Source organism: Bos indicus x Bos taurus, chromosome 10, assembly GCF_003369695.1.
Source record: "Bos indicus x Bos taurus breed Angus x Brahman F1 hybrid chromosome 10, Bos_hybrid_MaternalHap_v2.0, whole genome shotgun sequence".
Classification (NCBI taxonomy): domain Eukaryota; kingdom Metazoa; phylum Chordata; class Mammalia; order Artiodactyla; family Bovidae; genus Bos; species Bos indicus x Bos taurus.
The window spans coordinates 5,071,925-5,088,170 of record NC_040085.1 but is presented as its reverse complement, the minus strand read 5'-3'; the positions used below and the strand labels follow the sequence as shown (position 1 = coordinate 5,088,170).

The window sequence follows — 16,246 nt, the reverse complement described above, 5'->3', positions numbered from 1 at the left end:
CACCAGATAACATTTCCCTGTGCGTGAGAAGTTTGCCCAGAACTCCAGGTGTCTGCAGTAAATAATCGCCTAATCTCTGGGGTGGCGGGACAGAGAGCTATGTTTGCAAGCAAACCCTCAAGGACTGAGGCAGCTCCCAGAGCTGTGTCCTTCAGACAAAGGACCCCGTTCTCACGGGCAGCTCCCCGCACACCGACAGTCGAATCTTCCACTATCTTCCACCTAGTTGGCTCTAACCAGTTTATGTCATATCCTCAAGGGCTATTTCATCCTGTTTTTTAAAAAACGTATGTATTTTTTTGGCTGCATGCACGGCATGTAGGATCTTAGCTCCCTGATCAGGGATTGAACTCTTGCTGGCTGCAGTGGAAGCCTGGAGTCTTAACCACTGGACTGCCGGGGAAGTCCCTACTGCCACTCTTTTAAAGATTGTGTTTTGTCCCCTTGTATCCTGTTTTACCTCTAAAACCTTCATAATTTCGCCTTTATCTACAGTAGGTGCCTTGTGGTCCTTGTCTTTCAAGGTTTTTCCCATAGTTTAGAGGCCACTGTTTGCTTTTATTTCTTAGTTATTCAGAGAAGGAAGTGTTTAAGTGTTGGAGCTGGTGGCATAAAAGCTGCTACTAAAGCCCTGGAATAGTATCTTGTATCAGCCACAGCCATGAACACGTCTGGAAGGGTACAGCAGCATATGCATGAATGTTCCTTTATTTTACCCAGGGTTGTGTTAGCAGAAACTCTTAAGTGTAGCCATTCCCTAATCCTCCCCATCCAGGACCTGCTTTAAAGTGGATAGAACACATAGATGGTATGATTTGAGGGGATGCCAGGCAGGATGCTTCATTCAGAAATGCTTATTCCACTGCCTCTTAAGCCAACATTATTAAGCTTAACTTTGGCTCTTGAAAGCTACCACAAGTGCTTACAAACACACCTTTCAAAAAATGGAAAGAAATCTTATCTTAGAAGAACAGGAACATTCATAGAGTACAGTGGGTTAAGTTCAAACTAAAACTTTCAGTGAGACATTAAGAAAGATATTTCAGTGTATATTTCCTCTGACAGGAGGCCAAGGTCATCTACTTCTCATCCCGCAAATAGCACATTAACATCTTCACATTTCTCCCTACTTGTTCCTGGGTTATCAAATGTACCATTCTTTAGTGCTCAGTCACAAAGTTTACTGTGAGTAAGCTGAGAGTTCTCAGTTTACCTGTGTGTGTGAGTTGCTGTTGAAAAAGATTTCAGATTAAGATTTCCTTTGTGCCTGTTTTTAGAAGTATTTATTTGGTCTGAGTCATATTCCATTTTTGGTGTGTTTATAGGCAAACTTCTTACACTTGTCTCTGGGTGTTTTGTTTAACTACATTTAAAGGCATTAATAATGAAGTAATGTTTAAACAAGAGATTATGAAAATGTATTAAATACAGGGGAAATTTTTATACCTTTTTATTATAAATTGTAAGCAATGAACAGCTTTATTTTCTGTCAAAGTTTTAGCATTATAATCTATAAACATAGTGTTATATAAGCTTATAACATAAACTTATACTTTTACACCGTTTATATTAATTGGTGAGGAAGACAAAAGTAGATTCTGAGAAAACAGAACTGTGAGCATCCCAGATGAAGAGTGTGACCTTGTTTGGCCAGAGCTTACCTCGTGAGGTTTATGATGTGCTTGACCCGTTTTGTTGATTTTTCTGTGATTCTTCTGCCTCCTGTTCATTAAAAATATTCTCTGAAGTTTTAGACACTTATCCATTTGTTCAACAAATTCTGTCTTATTCACCCAGTGTGTTCTGGACACTGTGCTTGTACCTGCAGCTTTGAAGATAAGGAGTCCCTCTCAGTGTAAGTGGGTGACAAAGACGATGATGACGTGATGATTCACAAAATATGCTTGAGATGCCAAGAGGTTCCTGGGAAGGAGCTCCTGGTTCTGCTGGGAGAGTCAGGGGAGGCCTTTCCGAGGAGGGAGCACACCCTCCCTAAGCCCGCCGCCAGGAGCTGGAGCGGGAGGAAGCAGGTGTGTGTGGTGCACACTTGGCTGAGAAGCCCTGGGATGCTGGCTGCAGGGCACCTCGGCCTGCTTGAGAGGTTCTGGGAAGGTGCTTGGAGGAGGACCACTAAGGGTTGGAGGAAAAACATTGGAATAGGGGAATCTTCCAGGAGGTCCAGGGCACAGGGGTGTTTGCATACTCTATTTAAGGAATGACAATTAGCTCAGAAAGGCCAGGTGACATGATTTGTGAGGGGAGTTGATGAGGGAGGGTGTGAAATTTTAACAGTAGCTAGTACTTAGTTCTTCGGAGAAGGCAATGGGACCCCACTCCAGTACTCTTGCCTGGAAAATCCCATGGACGGAGGAGCCTGGAAGGCTCCAGTCCATGGGGTCGCTAAGAGTCGGGCACAACTGAGCAACTTCACTTTTACTTTTCACTTTTCACTTTCATGCACTGGAGAAGGAAATGGCAACCCACTCCAGTATGCTTGCCTGGAGAATCCCAGGGACGGGGGGAGCCTGGTGGGCTGCCGTCTATGGGGTCACACAGAGTCGGACACGACTGAAGCGACTTAGCAGCAGCAGCAGCAGCAGTACTTAGTTCTTACCACATGCAGGGCACCATTCTAAACCCTGAGCATCCATTAGATCCTTTACTCCTCATATAACTCTATGAAATTACTATTATTATCTCCATTTTTCAGACAAGGACATTGTGGTAGCATTAAAATATGTCCACAAAGTTTTTAATCTGCTTCCCTATAAGTAGACCCTAATTCCTCTCCCCTTGAGTCTGGACTGGCTAATGACTTGCTTCTAACTAATAAAATATAACAGAACTGACAGTTTGTGACTTCTGAGACTAGGTCATAAAAGGCATTAAAGTCTCCTCCTTTTTGCTGTCTCATTCATTCTGGAGGAAGCCAGCAGCATTCTGATAGGGACACCTAAGCAGCCTTATGGAGAGGCCCACATGCCAAGAAATAGAGCCCTCCTGCCAGGAGCCTCCTGCCGTCTGCCCCGTGAGGGAGCCATTTTGGAAAGAAAATTTAGCCTCTGTCTGGTCTTCAAAAGATTGCAGCCCCAGCCTCGACCACAACCTATATAGTGCGGCTGCTTCCAAATTCCTGATCCCCCAACGTCTCTGGGATAATAAGTATTTGTTCTTTCAAGCTACTAAGTTTTTTTTTCCTTTATGGCTGTGCTCGGTCTTCGTTGCTGTGCGGGCTGTTCTCTAGATGTGGAGAGCAGAGGCTACTCTCTACTTGTGTGATAATGCTTATTACGGTGGCTTCTCTTGCTGCGGAGCACAGCCTCTAGGGTACTTGGGCTTCAGCAGTTGCTGCACCTGGTAAGCTACTAAGTCTTGAGGTAATTTGTTACACGGCACTAAGTAACTAATACATACACTGAAGCATCACACATTTCTGGGGTCACATACGTTATAAGTTATGAATTTGAAATTTGAACTCAGGCATTCAAACTTCAGGCTCCATTCACTTCAACTGTACTATTCTGCCTTGAAAAGTAGGTGGGCCTCTTTCTCTGGCGATCTAGTACTTATGTTAATATTACACTTACACAGACATACACACTATCTTCCTTTCTTTCTGTTTGTTTTTTTTTCGGACTTGATAGTGATAGGAAACCTCCTATCACTATCCAGTACACAGCAGCTGTGTATTGGAAAGATCCTTTGGCGCGGAGGCCTGACTGTAAGGAGCTCTAACTGGAATCAGGAAGAATAGTGTCAGGTGATGGGATAATCCAGATGGGGAATGTGAGGTCCTGAACTAAGGCATGGGTTGGAAAGGATTAGGCAGGTTCAAGAACTCTTTCATGGGTAGACCTGAAGGACCCTAACGTGGCTGACTAGGTATTTGTGATGCTCGGCTGTGAGAGGGCGGGAAGTCACTGGATAGATCTGGTGCCGGGGTGGGTGGGTGGGTGGGTGGGGCGGGAGTGCTGACAGCTGGTAGAAGAGTAGGGGAGGGTTGTGAGGAGCTCTGCCTTGGCCTCGGTGCAGTGGAGACATTCACGAGATACCTGAGAGGTGGGGTCCAGAGCCACTAGAGAGGTCTGAGCTGAGAGGGGGACCTGGGAGTCCTCAGCCCTCCTCTCAAGGATGCTGACGTGATGGCATGGACCGCTGCACCCTGGGAGAATGTGTGGAATGAGAGGACGAGAGTCTATCCAAGGAGGCCTGGCCTAACCTTGACGGGGGCTGGGCAGAGAGAGGAGCCAGAGAAAGGAGAACCAGGGAAAATGGCATGAGAAAATGTAGGGAGAGAGAGGTTTGAGGAAGAGAGTATTATTCCAGTGTCAGATGCTGCCTCTGTATATGATAGGTGCCACTTTCCGAGTCCGTGAAAGCTGACCACTGTGACCTCTAGGCCTGCCCCTAGAAAGAGCACCCCCCTCCCCCATGGGCATCTTTCCCCAGTGCCGCAGGTTGAGGCACCCCCAAAGGCTCCCTGGGGAGCTTCATGTGGTTGCCTGGCCTTGCAGATCAACTTACTTAACTCATTTCAGTTCAACCAACGTTTATGTAAAGTTGAGCACATAACATGATTTGTTGGATGACTAAATACTTACTAATAATACATGCAGGACACGGGTAGGGCAAGGCGTTACTCTCTTCACACGTGCAAAAGTAATATAAGAAGATTGCTCCACAAGTCCATTGACTTACTAAGTAGCTGCAGATTTTAATGAGGGCTTGATATCTCCTATAGAGACACGGAATTTTGTTTCTGTTGTGGAAGAACTATTCATGTTAATAACAACAGAAAAAGGAGGCCATTGAAATTTTTCCTAATATTTTACTATGTCTACAAAGGTAATCTCGAAAGTTAACATGGATTATTAAGCTGAAATTTTTAAAAGGGTGTCTTTAATGAAATAAGCTTCTTTCAACTCCAGCTGTTCTAATGGCAGCTTCCTGGTTTAGCTGACAGTCATTATTTTTTTAAATGTATTTAAGTTAACTGAAATGTCAGTACTTAAGCTCTCTTTGTGATTAGATATGGTGATTAGAGTCTCTTTTAAAATTATGCTCGGATTTTCTATTAGGAAAACCACAGCAGAGCCATGACACAATAGGTCCATAATAGAGTTTCAAAGGTCTGATAACTTTTATGTACTAAATACTGAATTTTAAGAAATTGAATTTTGTGACTTTCCTATTAAAGGCAAGCAGAAGTTTCCTACATCTTTAAATAATTAAGACAAACTTTTACTGAGTCCAGGCTTACTCTTATCACTGCATGGCGGGTCAGTGAATTCATTGAGAGATGAGGTGTAGAGGCAAGGAAGAGATTTTAATCAGGGAGCCAGCTGACTGAGAAGGCAGGCTGCTAAGTCACTTCAGTCCTGTCCGACTCTGTGCGACCCCATAGATGGCAGCCCACCAGGCTCCTCCATCCCTGGGATTCTCCAGGCAAGAACACGAGTGGGTTGCCATTTCCTTCTCCAATGCATGAAAGTGAAAAGTGAAAGTGAAGTTGCTCAGTCGTGTCCAACTCTTAGAGACCCCATGGACTGCAGGCTACCAGGCTCCTCCATCCATGGGATTTTCCAGGCAAGAGTACTGGAGTGGGGTGCCTCTGCCTTCTCCGGAGAAGGCAGGCTAGCACCCCAAAATAAACATCTTGTCAGGGCCTGGTTGCCAGGTCCTTTTATGGATCAGAGATGGCAGGGAAGTGAGGCAATAAAGAAAAAGACTATTCAGTCCTTGCAAATGTCCCTAGAATGGCAAGCCTCAGGCGGGGGAATGTGTTAGTTTCACTTCCTACAGTCCTTCAAGGATGGGCCGCTCAGATCGCAGGCCATTTTGTATGCTTACAGTAACAAATAGGGTTAAAGTCACAGAAGCAAATCTGATGTAAATTTAACACTTCTGGGTTACACTTCCAATAATAGAGACACAACCAGAAAAATTCCCAGCAAGAGGTTAAAGCTGGAACAAGATGTGGTACATATATACAGTAGACTATTTCTCACTCATTAAAAACAGCTACTGAAATTAGGGAATTAAGACACTGTTAGCCACAGGGATGGACATTAAAGGATCTAGGCCAAGGGAAGCCAGGGAGGCAGAGGAAGACTATGGTATAGGATTTACCTTCCCAGCAGAAGAAAAATAGACATATAAGGCAAAAAATTTACAATCCAAAAAGAGACTCAGAGAATTCAAAGACAGACAAAGGGTTCCAGGAAAAAAAAAAAATGTGAATGGCCTTGAATGAATTAGGAAGTCCTTACCCTCATAGACAAGAAATGTGAATCTGTAATAGATAATCCACAAGGAATATTCTTTTCTCTCCTTCCATCCTTCCTTCCTTGCACAGATCCACAGAAATCTGATTATCTTAAGAGATAATCCACAATAATTATCTAAGTTTGTCTATGTATACACAGAATAGTATAACTGAGATAGATAATTCAGAAGGACCTGATGTTCAGCACTCTTCTCATCCTTCTATGGCAAAAAAAAAAAAAAAAATAGAGATACCCCACCCCATAAATACATAGGCCTGAGTCAGGAGGCTGTATGCTGACGACAATCCCAAGACTGCAGATTGAGTGTACTGCACTGCAGCATTGACAAGATGGGAAGAAAAGCAGAGAAAAGCAGTGCCTACTCTCTTATCTCCGCCCTCCCTGACTTGGGATGCTATCACGTCCCTGGAGCCTGGACAGGCTTGAGTCCCACTGCTGAACTGGGCATGGTTGACAATCCGGCGGGGTGCCCTTGGTTGACCCTTTTAAAGGGCTAGTGTCTCCTACATTCTGGCTGGGACCAGAGTCCCACGTGGCATCAAGGCCTCAAGGGATTTGAAGGCAAGGTTCAGCTAGCCTCGACCTCTCCTGGGGCTGGGGATCCCAGCTCAAGCCTCGTTCCTGAGGGTGCAGCCTCCTAGCACTAGCACCTAAGCACCCTCAGCAGTGTACTGAGGTCCTGGGAAGACTCGCCAGGGCGGGCTGTTTGTGTGATGCTTTAGGGGGAAAGATTACTGAGATGCAAGCCCTTTTGGGTTAGCTCAGGCAGCAAACTTTCCCTAAGGTTTTTGTTACCCCAGGAACCAAAGGTAGGCCTGAATAATGCTGCTACCCTGTGGACATTTTCTGTAACTACAGCATTTTCTCTGGTGTTTGCTGCTGTTGCTGCTAAGTCACTTCAGTCGTGTCCGACTCTGTGTGACCCCACAGATGGAAGCCCACCAGGCTCCCCCGTCCCTGGGATTCTCCAGGCAAGAACACTGGAGTGGGTTGCCATTTCCTTCTCCAATGCATGAAAGGTGTTCCCTGGCAACTCAAATCACAGGGCTGGATTTCTGTTAATGACAGAAATTAACATTACCCGCCTCAGGAAATGACCTGGGGTGGGTGATGGAGAAATAAATTTCAAACACAGCTGAGTTTCAGTAGCCCAGTTGTCAAAGGCAAATGCTCCTGACAACCTTTTAGGAAAAATTTAAAAAGCCAAAACAAAGTCAAACCTCCACAACAAGACAACATACTAAGGATCCCTAATTGTTGGAGGAGTGCCGTTCAAAATGACAATGGGAAATCAAATCCCTCCAGGCACAGTGGTCATCAGCACCAATCTACAACCGATAAATGTGGGAGAGCGCCTGGAGGAAAAAGAATCCTCCTAAGCTATCTCTGGGAATTTACATTGGCAACAGTCAGTAGAATGGACAGTTTCTGAATGCCTGAAAAAAAAAACCTCTCAGATTAAAACTAGGATCTGACATTCCCACACCTTGGCCTATGTCCTGAGAAAACCACTGATCAAAAGGCACGGACACCCCAACAAAGCTTCAGCCCTGCTTCCGATAGCCGAGCCACACTACCAGCAAAATCGACAATGAGGGACTAAAGCTGAAACGAGGTGTGGTACGTGTATACAGTAGACTGTCTCACTCGTAAAAAACCATCGCTGAAATTAGGTAATTGTGACAGTACTAGCCACAGGGATGGGCCTTGGAGGATCATACACTAAGGGAAGTCTGTCAGGCAGAGGAAGACCATGGTATATGAGGTACCTTCCAGGCAAAATAAAAGTAGACATACAAGGCAACAAACTTACAACCCAAAAAGAGACTGAGAATTCAAAATCAAACGAATGGTTCCAGAGAATCATAAGTGACAGCCCGGGGATGAGTTAGGATATCTGTGCCTATATACATGAGAAATCTGTATTGTAATAGATAATCCACAGTGATTATCCCCTTCCTTCTGTTGCAGAAACCAGTAATCAAGAAACCAAGCACCACACTCGGAGAGTTGGAAAACTCAGGTTTATTACACCGGCAGGCCCAGAACACTAAGCGCTGAGCCCTGAACAAAGGGGTTGCAGAGTTTTTATAGACAGACTATAGTGAGCAACACTACCTGCTAATAAGCCTGTTTAAACTAAGGGGTTTTGTGTGTGTGGGAACAGCAGTCAGGATGGGGTGGGAGATGCCTGACCTTTACACAGACAGGCATGGTTGAGCCTGCAGGGATTGGGCAATTGCAAAGAGCAGGACAAGGGTGAGTGAGATAAGCTCCAGTTCCTAGTACTGTAAGTCCCGACTTTCTGAGACTACGTGACCTACGTGATCCAGACTTTGCAAGGAGAAAGCTGAGTTACAGAAGCAGAAGGAGCAGGAGGTTATGTAAAATTCTAACTTTTCCTCTTCATTCCCCCTCTTGATGCTTCTATCACTTGTTGTAGAAAGCATCATCTCATGTTCTGGTAGGACATTCAGAGCTCCCCATCGTTTAGGGGTCTATATTGAGCTATTACCACTTGTAACTTTATAGATTCAATCCGAGAACTGGGTTATGAACTGGGTGATTGCATTGAGAACACAAGGGCCAAACAAGAGGGCCGCAAAGAGCATGAGAGAGAGGACCCATTAAAGGGAGAAGCCACGATGCCAGCTCCAGATGTTGTTCAATTAGCCCAGGAATTGGCTAGTTTCTCTCTGCTTTTTATGATTTGTTCCCTTAGCTTTTGGGCCATGTCCCTGACTATTTCTGATTGGTTTACATAAAAGCAGCATTCTTCATTCAAGAAGAGGCAGAGTCCTCTCTTTTCAGCTGTCAGTAGGTCTGCTGCTGCTGCTGCTAAGTTGCTTCAGTCATGTCCGACTCTTCGCGACCCCATGGACTGCAGCCCACCAGGCTCCTCCGTCCATGGGATTTTCCAGGCAAGAGTACTGGAGTGGTGCCGGGAGCCGGCATATTGCATATTGAGTGCAGCACTTTCCACAGAATCATCTTTCAGGATCTGGAATAGCTCAACTGGAATTCTATCACTGCCGGGAGCCAGTGTGAGGAGCTCCACCCATGACAAAGGTCATGAGGAAGGAGGCTCCGCATACGCAAGGGTGGGATCGAGCCTCAGGAGTCCCCCTGGAAATTCTCAGAGTCTGCCTACTTTCTGCTTTGTGCTTTCCCCTACACCTCTGACTTTACAGGGGGCTGTCCCCCACTACCTCTCTGAAAAGAGTTAGCTTACAGCTCCAGTTAATAATTCCTGGGTGTGACAGTGTTTCAACCTACAAACTCCTTTGGAAATCCTCTAGCCTGCCTGAATAGGTTTTTCCGGCCACATGTGATTGCTCAGAGCCTCCCAACTGTGAGAGGCATGAGATGTTCTAAACTGTCTAAATACAGATTCCTTTGAGCAGTTAAAAGATTGATTAGAAATTGTATTGGTGAAGGATTTTCACTTTTTGGGCCAATGTTTGCTGCTAAGTTTCCATATCCCTTACCTGCTGTGTCCCTGGCAGTGTATTGATTAATATAATTGGTGTAAGTAGTAGCTTTAATGTTTGTAACCTGGGACCCTTGAGTTAATTCTTTTTCTTGTTATAGCCCACCACACCTTTGCTCTGTAGGAATGCAACTTTATCTAATGCTTTTGGAGGGTGGAGCTTGACTTATCACCTTTAGAGAAAAATAAGTTTTCTGAAGAAAGGGTCTTAAAATGTTAACAGGCCTCCGGCCCAGAAGATGATGCAAATCACCTAAGCTTTTGCATATGATAAATTTGCAGGAAGAAAGCCTGGCTTGCTTCATGACTCTACCCCTTCCCCCATTATCCTCTATGCATAACTTAAGGTATAAAAACTACTTTGGAAAATAAAGTGCGGGCCTTGTTCACCGAAACTTGGTCTCACCATGTCGTTCTTTCTCTTACCTTCTGGCTGAATTATTCAGCCTCTTTTCTCCACTGAATTTCCTCACTGAGCTATCCTTATTCTATTACTCTTTATATCCTTAATTAAAGTTTAATTAAGCAGTTGTTTCCTGATCCTCGCCGACGCCGTCCCCGCTTCGAATTCCCTGGATCCACCGGGGCTGGACCCCGGCAGAGTGGGGTGCCATTGCTTTCTCTGGTCAGTAGGTCTAGCCCTCTCCTATTCTGTAAAACCAGAGTCTTACAGTTCTGTAAAGCCAGGGAGTCTAGTTGGTCCTGTAACAAAGAGCACAGCAATAATACTGATTAGGGATACAGGCCAGGGTTGACAATGAAAATCCATCAATATCTTGACAGCCAGGTCCTCAAGCTTCCTCCATGTGTTGACCAGCCAGCTGCCGGAGTGTGGCTGGAGCAAGGCTGAAGAATCCTCAAGCTTCTGCTGTGCACTGACTAGTCAGCTTCTGGAGTGGCTACAGCAGAGATCAGCATCCTTTGTGGGTGAGGGCTGTTGTCTTTGGAACTGGACCTTGGGGAGTTTTTTGGGGTCCTGAACTGTTTTCCAGGTGTCTTCATCACAGGAAGCCGCTGCCTTCTTGACTCTGGTGCGGTGGATCCAAGGGATGACGCCTGTAACTTTATCAGCAGTAGGGGTTGCCAGGACGACCGTGTGAGGGCCTGTCCAAACTGGCTTAAGTGGTTCCTTCTTCCAATCTTTAACCTATACCTCATCTCCTGGCTGATAGGGATGAACCCAATTGCCCAAATAAATGGGTGTCCTTTCTAAGGTTTCTCGGGCTATATGGCAGAAAACTTCTCCAGGGCCTGGAGGTTTCGGGACATCTCCAGGTCAGCTAGTTGCTGGTGGTCTCCCTTGAGCTTTTCTATCACTGGGGGTGATTTCCCATATAAGACCTCAAAGGGAGACTAGCCTGAGGACCTCGGGGTGCATTTACAGAGGGAGATGAGAGTCCACAGAATGATAAGGCAGCTTGTTCTAGCATTGTCTGGGTGTTGGCCGGGGGATATTCTTGTTGTACTACTACTTGGAGAAACAAACTTAACAAGAAAGTTAAAGATATATGGTCCAAAGATCAATAGACTTAGGAAAGCTGCTGAGGGGCTAGCCAGGAGAACCAGGTCCAGACACTGATTCATGACATTAGTGTTTCTCTAGGTATGAGAAGATGCAAGAATTTGGACTCATAAAAATCTTTACCTGAAAACATCTGACTATCTGAAGGCCTGTTTGTGTGTGTGTGTGTGTTTTCTTTTTTTTCCCAGAGCACAGAGTGCCTTATTTTTTGTCTCTATCCTGAACTCCTTTCAAAGGGGGTGTTGAAGGTCAGCATCTTGTAGTGGTCATGATTCAATCTTTGTAGAGGCAGCCAGCAAGGGCCAACTTTCAATCAACAGGGCCCCTTCATAGCCACATATTTGACCATGTTTGGGGGCCTTTCATGGTCACTGTGACCCGCGGTGCTGGGAAGGCTCATTCCCAGGTCTAACAAAAATTCCACTGACAGGTCACTCAGTGTGTTGTCACTAGGCCAGGCCTTGCAAGTAACAAAAGTCTCTGCACCATACCTGTCTTGTTAGCCTCTTGGTCCACGGCCTTTCCTCTTGCTGCTGCTTCTCATATCTAGAGCTACATTATTACCGTTATTGATCTCATATGGAACTACATATCAGCATTTTATCACAGGCTCAGTCACACATTTGGTAATGTAAGAAATAATCTTCTGAAACAAGCTACATAGAAAATAATATAGCTAGCTGTTATTAGTAAGGTCACAAGCAAGAATTCAAGTCAAGAACTTTCACTGGGTATAGCCTGGTATACCCCAGGTCATCCGACTCAGTTAAATGATAATAGCCAAGTGTTTATCTCCTGGTGTATGGAGCATGGAGCATCTGACCTTTATCCAAAGACTGGTTACTGAGACAAGCTTTAGAAACAATCTTAGAGTGTCCTTTTTAATAACTTAATTAAATCTTTTAGCGACGTAACATAACAAGGAACTATTTCAGAAGTGAAAGTTAGTAAGCACAGACCTTAATTAACAAAACTAGAAGTTAATATTCAGTGAAACATAATTTTTTCTTTCTTTCTTTTTTTTTTTTTAGAACTCATTCTGAGGGCATTAACACTGTAGCCAGGGAAGTCTTTAACCCATCAAATAAAAATAAGGTCTGTCAGGGAGCCGGGAAAAGCCAAGTGGCCATCCTGGATTTCCTATAGCCCTGGCTTTTTGATTTTCAGCTGTTGTTCATCCATTTTTAATTTCCTGATTTAGGAGCAGACTATTGCCATGTTTTAAGGCTATCTGGATAGCAAAAGTCTAACCTTGAGGAGTTATTTTTTGTAGAAGCAGAATGAGCTTTGTCTACATGTCCCGCAATCTTAAATAATGTTTATTTACTTTACCAAAGTAACAAAAACATTTTAAAAACAAATATAAATCACTTAAAGACAAAGAAATTCATAATCTGTTATCAAAAGCTGCATTCTAAGAAAACTTTGTTCTCTAAACAGAGAAAAGACCAAATTCCACTCTGGTACCAGCTTACTGTTAATAACAAAATTTGTTTATCTGCTTAATGTTAGAAAGTCTTTTCCAAAAATCTTGAAGAACTAGCAGTATTCTTCTAAAGGCTTGAGAGTAAAACCATAGAAGCATGTTTAAAATCTGATTCTATTGCAATTGACAAAGAAACCTGGTCATAACAGTTTAATACAGTATCAGGGCATATCAGATGTATATGAATTTCACATAATTCTAGGATATCTATATTAGTAACATCAACCATACAGTATAACCTGAAAAGATTTATCACCCCTTCAACACTACTTCTTATGTAATTTAACATGTGCAGTGAACCCAGGTAGCTTAATAGCTCTCTGGGATGTCTCAGGGGCCCTCTGAAGCATCCCAAAGTTAGCTAGAAGTCAAGTTATTTAGGAAGTTTTGTCAATAAATGTCGAAAGGGTTTATAACAGTCAAGTAGGCTCGTATAAGTTACTGTGAAATAATAGTTATTTACTTAGCCAAAGTTAACAAAAGATTTCAAAGGTAAATATAGAACAGATCAATTAAGAGGTAAAGAAACTTTGATCTATTATTAAAAGCAGTTCAGCATCTGAAGAAAGTATGTCCTCCTAACACAGAAAGACCAAACTCAAGTTTTTGCACCAACTTACTTTAAACTCATTTATGTAAACTTAATTAAATTTATTTTAAACTTAGTCCTAACCATGCCCCAAACTTTTTTTCAGAGTCCACTTTCCACCAACCTTTTAATCACTTTCTGTAACAGCCACCTGTAAGTCAGACCTACTGTCTTTTCCCCTTATAAAATATAATTTTATTTTTTATACCCTCTTTACCAAAAACACACACCGTACTTTCCTTATTAGATTAGCAAACAAACATTAATACTAGATATTTAATATTGAATATTTTCCAGTTCATGTGAATCTGAAATTTATTTAGGTTAATTTTTCTTGTACTTGGAATTGTTTGATTTATAAGCACTTACTTTTGTTCAGGCCAATTAGAACTCATTTAAAACTTCAACAGTATTATCAGAAGAAAAAAAAGACATACACTGAAGTATACATAAATCCAGACAGTCAGACAGAGAGAGATCTTAGAGTTTTCTGTTTGAGATTTAAAATATCTCTTTGACCCCTTTTTTTTCTTTGCTTGAAGTTCTAATTTGCCCAAGGCTGAGGTCTTAGGCAAAGTGGGTTATGTATTTCAAGGACCTGGAAAGGGTTAACTTCAAGCTTTTTCCTAGGCAGGCCTTTTAACAAGCTAAATATTTTTAATTGAGTATGCAAAAAGAATTGGTTTTGCAGTTTCCAAAAAAGAAAAATTTCTCTCACTCCGTTCAATCAGCAGTCATGCACTCACAATCTTTCAGAGGCTATCACAATGCCTCCCTTCTCCCAAGTCCCCAGGTTTCCTTAACTGTTGCTCCCTTCCTGGAAGCTCCAAGGAGGTTCTCAGTCACAATGCCTCCCTTCTCCTGAGTCCTCGGGTTTCCTTAACTGTTGCTCCCTTCCTGGGAGCTCCAAGGAGATGATCAGTCTCCTCTCCTACCTGTTGGGGTAGGACGTGACTGGGGAGTGGCCCTGGGGCCTTACCTGATCCTGTGGCCATTCCTGGTGAGTTGGTCCGTCACTCCAATGAGTCCAGTCGGGGCTCGGCTGTCTGGAGAGTCAGAACACCACTCTGAAAGAGACCCCGGAATACTGTCAGGCGGCAAGCCTCCTTGTTCATCTTGGAGTTCCTTTGCTCCAGCCCAGCCGAGCCACCAGTCCAACGGCTCAAGGGGCTGGCGTCGTTGGAATCTCGCTGGGGCCTCCAGAAACGTTGCAGAAACCAGTAATTGAGAAACCAAGCACCATACTCAGAGAGTTGGAGAACTCAGGTGTATTATGCTGGCGGGACCAAGGAGTTAACAGTCTAAGCTCTGAGCCCTGAACAAAAGGGTTACAGAGTTTTTATAGACAGACAGTTGCCGGGGACCAGCCCCAGCTGATCCAGGGTATTCGAAGGAGAGACGGCCTAGGCGACTATTTATATGCTAATTAGAGATATAAAGAATAATAGAATGAGGATAGCTCAGTAGGAAAATTCAGTGGAGAAAAGAGGCTGAGTAGCTTGGTTTACACGGGAGACCAATAAAACTTCAAGACAAGAAGTTTGCACCACTTACGTAGGCCGCAGGCGCCCTCTCGAATAGCGGAAGGTGCCTCACCCTAGACACCTTCTCGAGTGGGTCTTAGAAGCCCAGGCATAATTAGTAAGCGTGGTGGGTTCCGCGCTCCAGATGGAGACTCAGCTGGAAGTTAAAGGGAAGAATGACATGGGGAGACCAAGCGCTGGTGAGCAAGGCCCGTAGCTTTATTTTCAACAGGGGCTTATATACCCTAAGTTACACATAGAGGATAATAGGGGATCCAAAGTCAGCAGTCTTTGATTTTTATCAAAAACCAGGGTTTCTTTCCTGCAAATTTATCGTGTACAAATGGTTTAGGTGATTTACATCATCTTCTGGCCAGAAGGCCTATTAACATTTTATGACTCTTGACAAGGACTTATCAACAAAGACTTATTTTCTCTAAGAGTAATTATTTTAAGGTTTGGCGCCATCTTCCAAAGATAAAATTGCTTTCCTATAGGGTGGATGTGTAATGGGTTTACAACAAAGGAAAGAATTTATTACCTTAAGGGTCTAAAGTTACTAACACCAAGGCCACTACTTATTTTTTCTATATACCAACTATATTAATTAATACATATTCAAGGATACAATTCAGGGGATGTGAAAACTTGGCAACAAACATTGACTGATCAATGAAATCCTTTACTAGTCTTATTCTGACAGTTTCTAATTCTCTGAGAGGCTCTAAGCTATTTGAATATCTTAAGCTTCCCGTGCCTCTCGAGGCTGGGAGACTGTAAACAATCGTATGCATAGCTGCAGGAGTCCGGGTAAACTTGTCAGGCGAGTTAGAGAGCCATCTGAGGGGTTTGGATTTAAACACTCCTAATTGCCCAGGAACTTTATTAATTGGAGCTGTAAGTTAACTCTTTGACAGAGAGAGCGAGATGGTGGTAGGGGACAGCCCCCAGTAAAGTCAGAGGTGAGAGCACAAAGCACTAAAGTAGGCAGACTCTGGTTTTTTGGGGGAAGATACTCGAGAATATCCGGGGAGACTCCCGAGGCTCGATCGCGCCTTTGCGTATGCCGAGCCTCCTTCCTCATGACCTTTGTCACGAGCGGAATGTCTCTCGCCGGCTCCCGGCAGACAGTGAACACAGCTAGCTGCTAATAGGCTGGTTTAAACTAAGGGGTTCCGTGCATGTGGGAACAGCACTCAAGATGGGGAGGGAATACCTGACCTTCACGTGGGCGGGCATGATTAAGCAGGTTTTCAGGGGCTGAACAATTGCAAAGAGCAGGACAAGGGTGAGTGAGATAAGCTCCAGTTCCTAGTATTATAAGTCCCCACTTTCTGAGACTGTGACCC

The 16,246-nt window shown here is 43.9% G+C and overlaps 1 long non-coding RNA gene across 1 annotated transcript in view; it reads right to left on the bottom strand.

The window, feature by feature from the left end:
* Nucleotides 1-10,327: 10,327 nt before the first annotated feature.
* The window catches only part of LOC113899729, a 56,298-nt gene continuing 50,379 nt past the window's right edge, over nucleotides 10,328-16,246 (bottom strand). Inside the window, exons 2-3 of the long non-coding RNA XR_003512972.1 lie at nucleotides 14,354-14,441; nucleotides 10,328-10,479 (exon numbers count right to left, since the gene is read on the bottom strand). This is a non-coding gene — a long non-coding RNA (uncharacterized LOC113899729). The remainder of the gene's footprint in view (nucleotides 10,480-14,353; nucleotides 14,442-16,246) is intronic.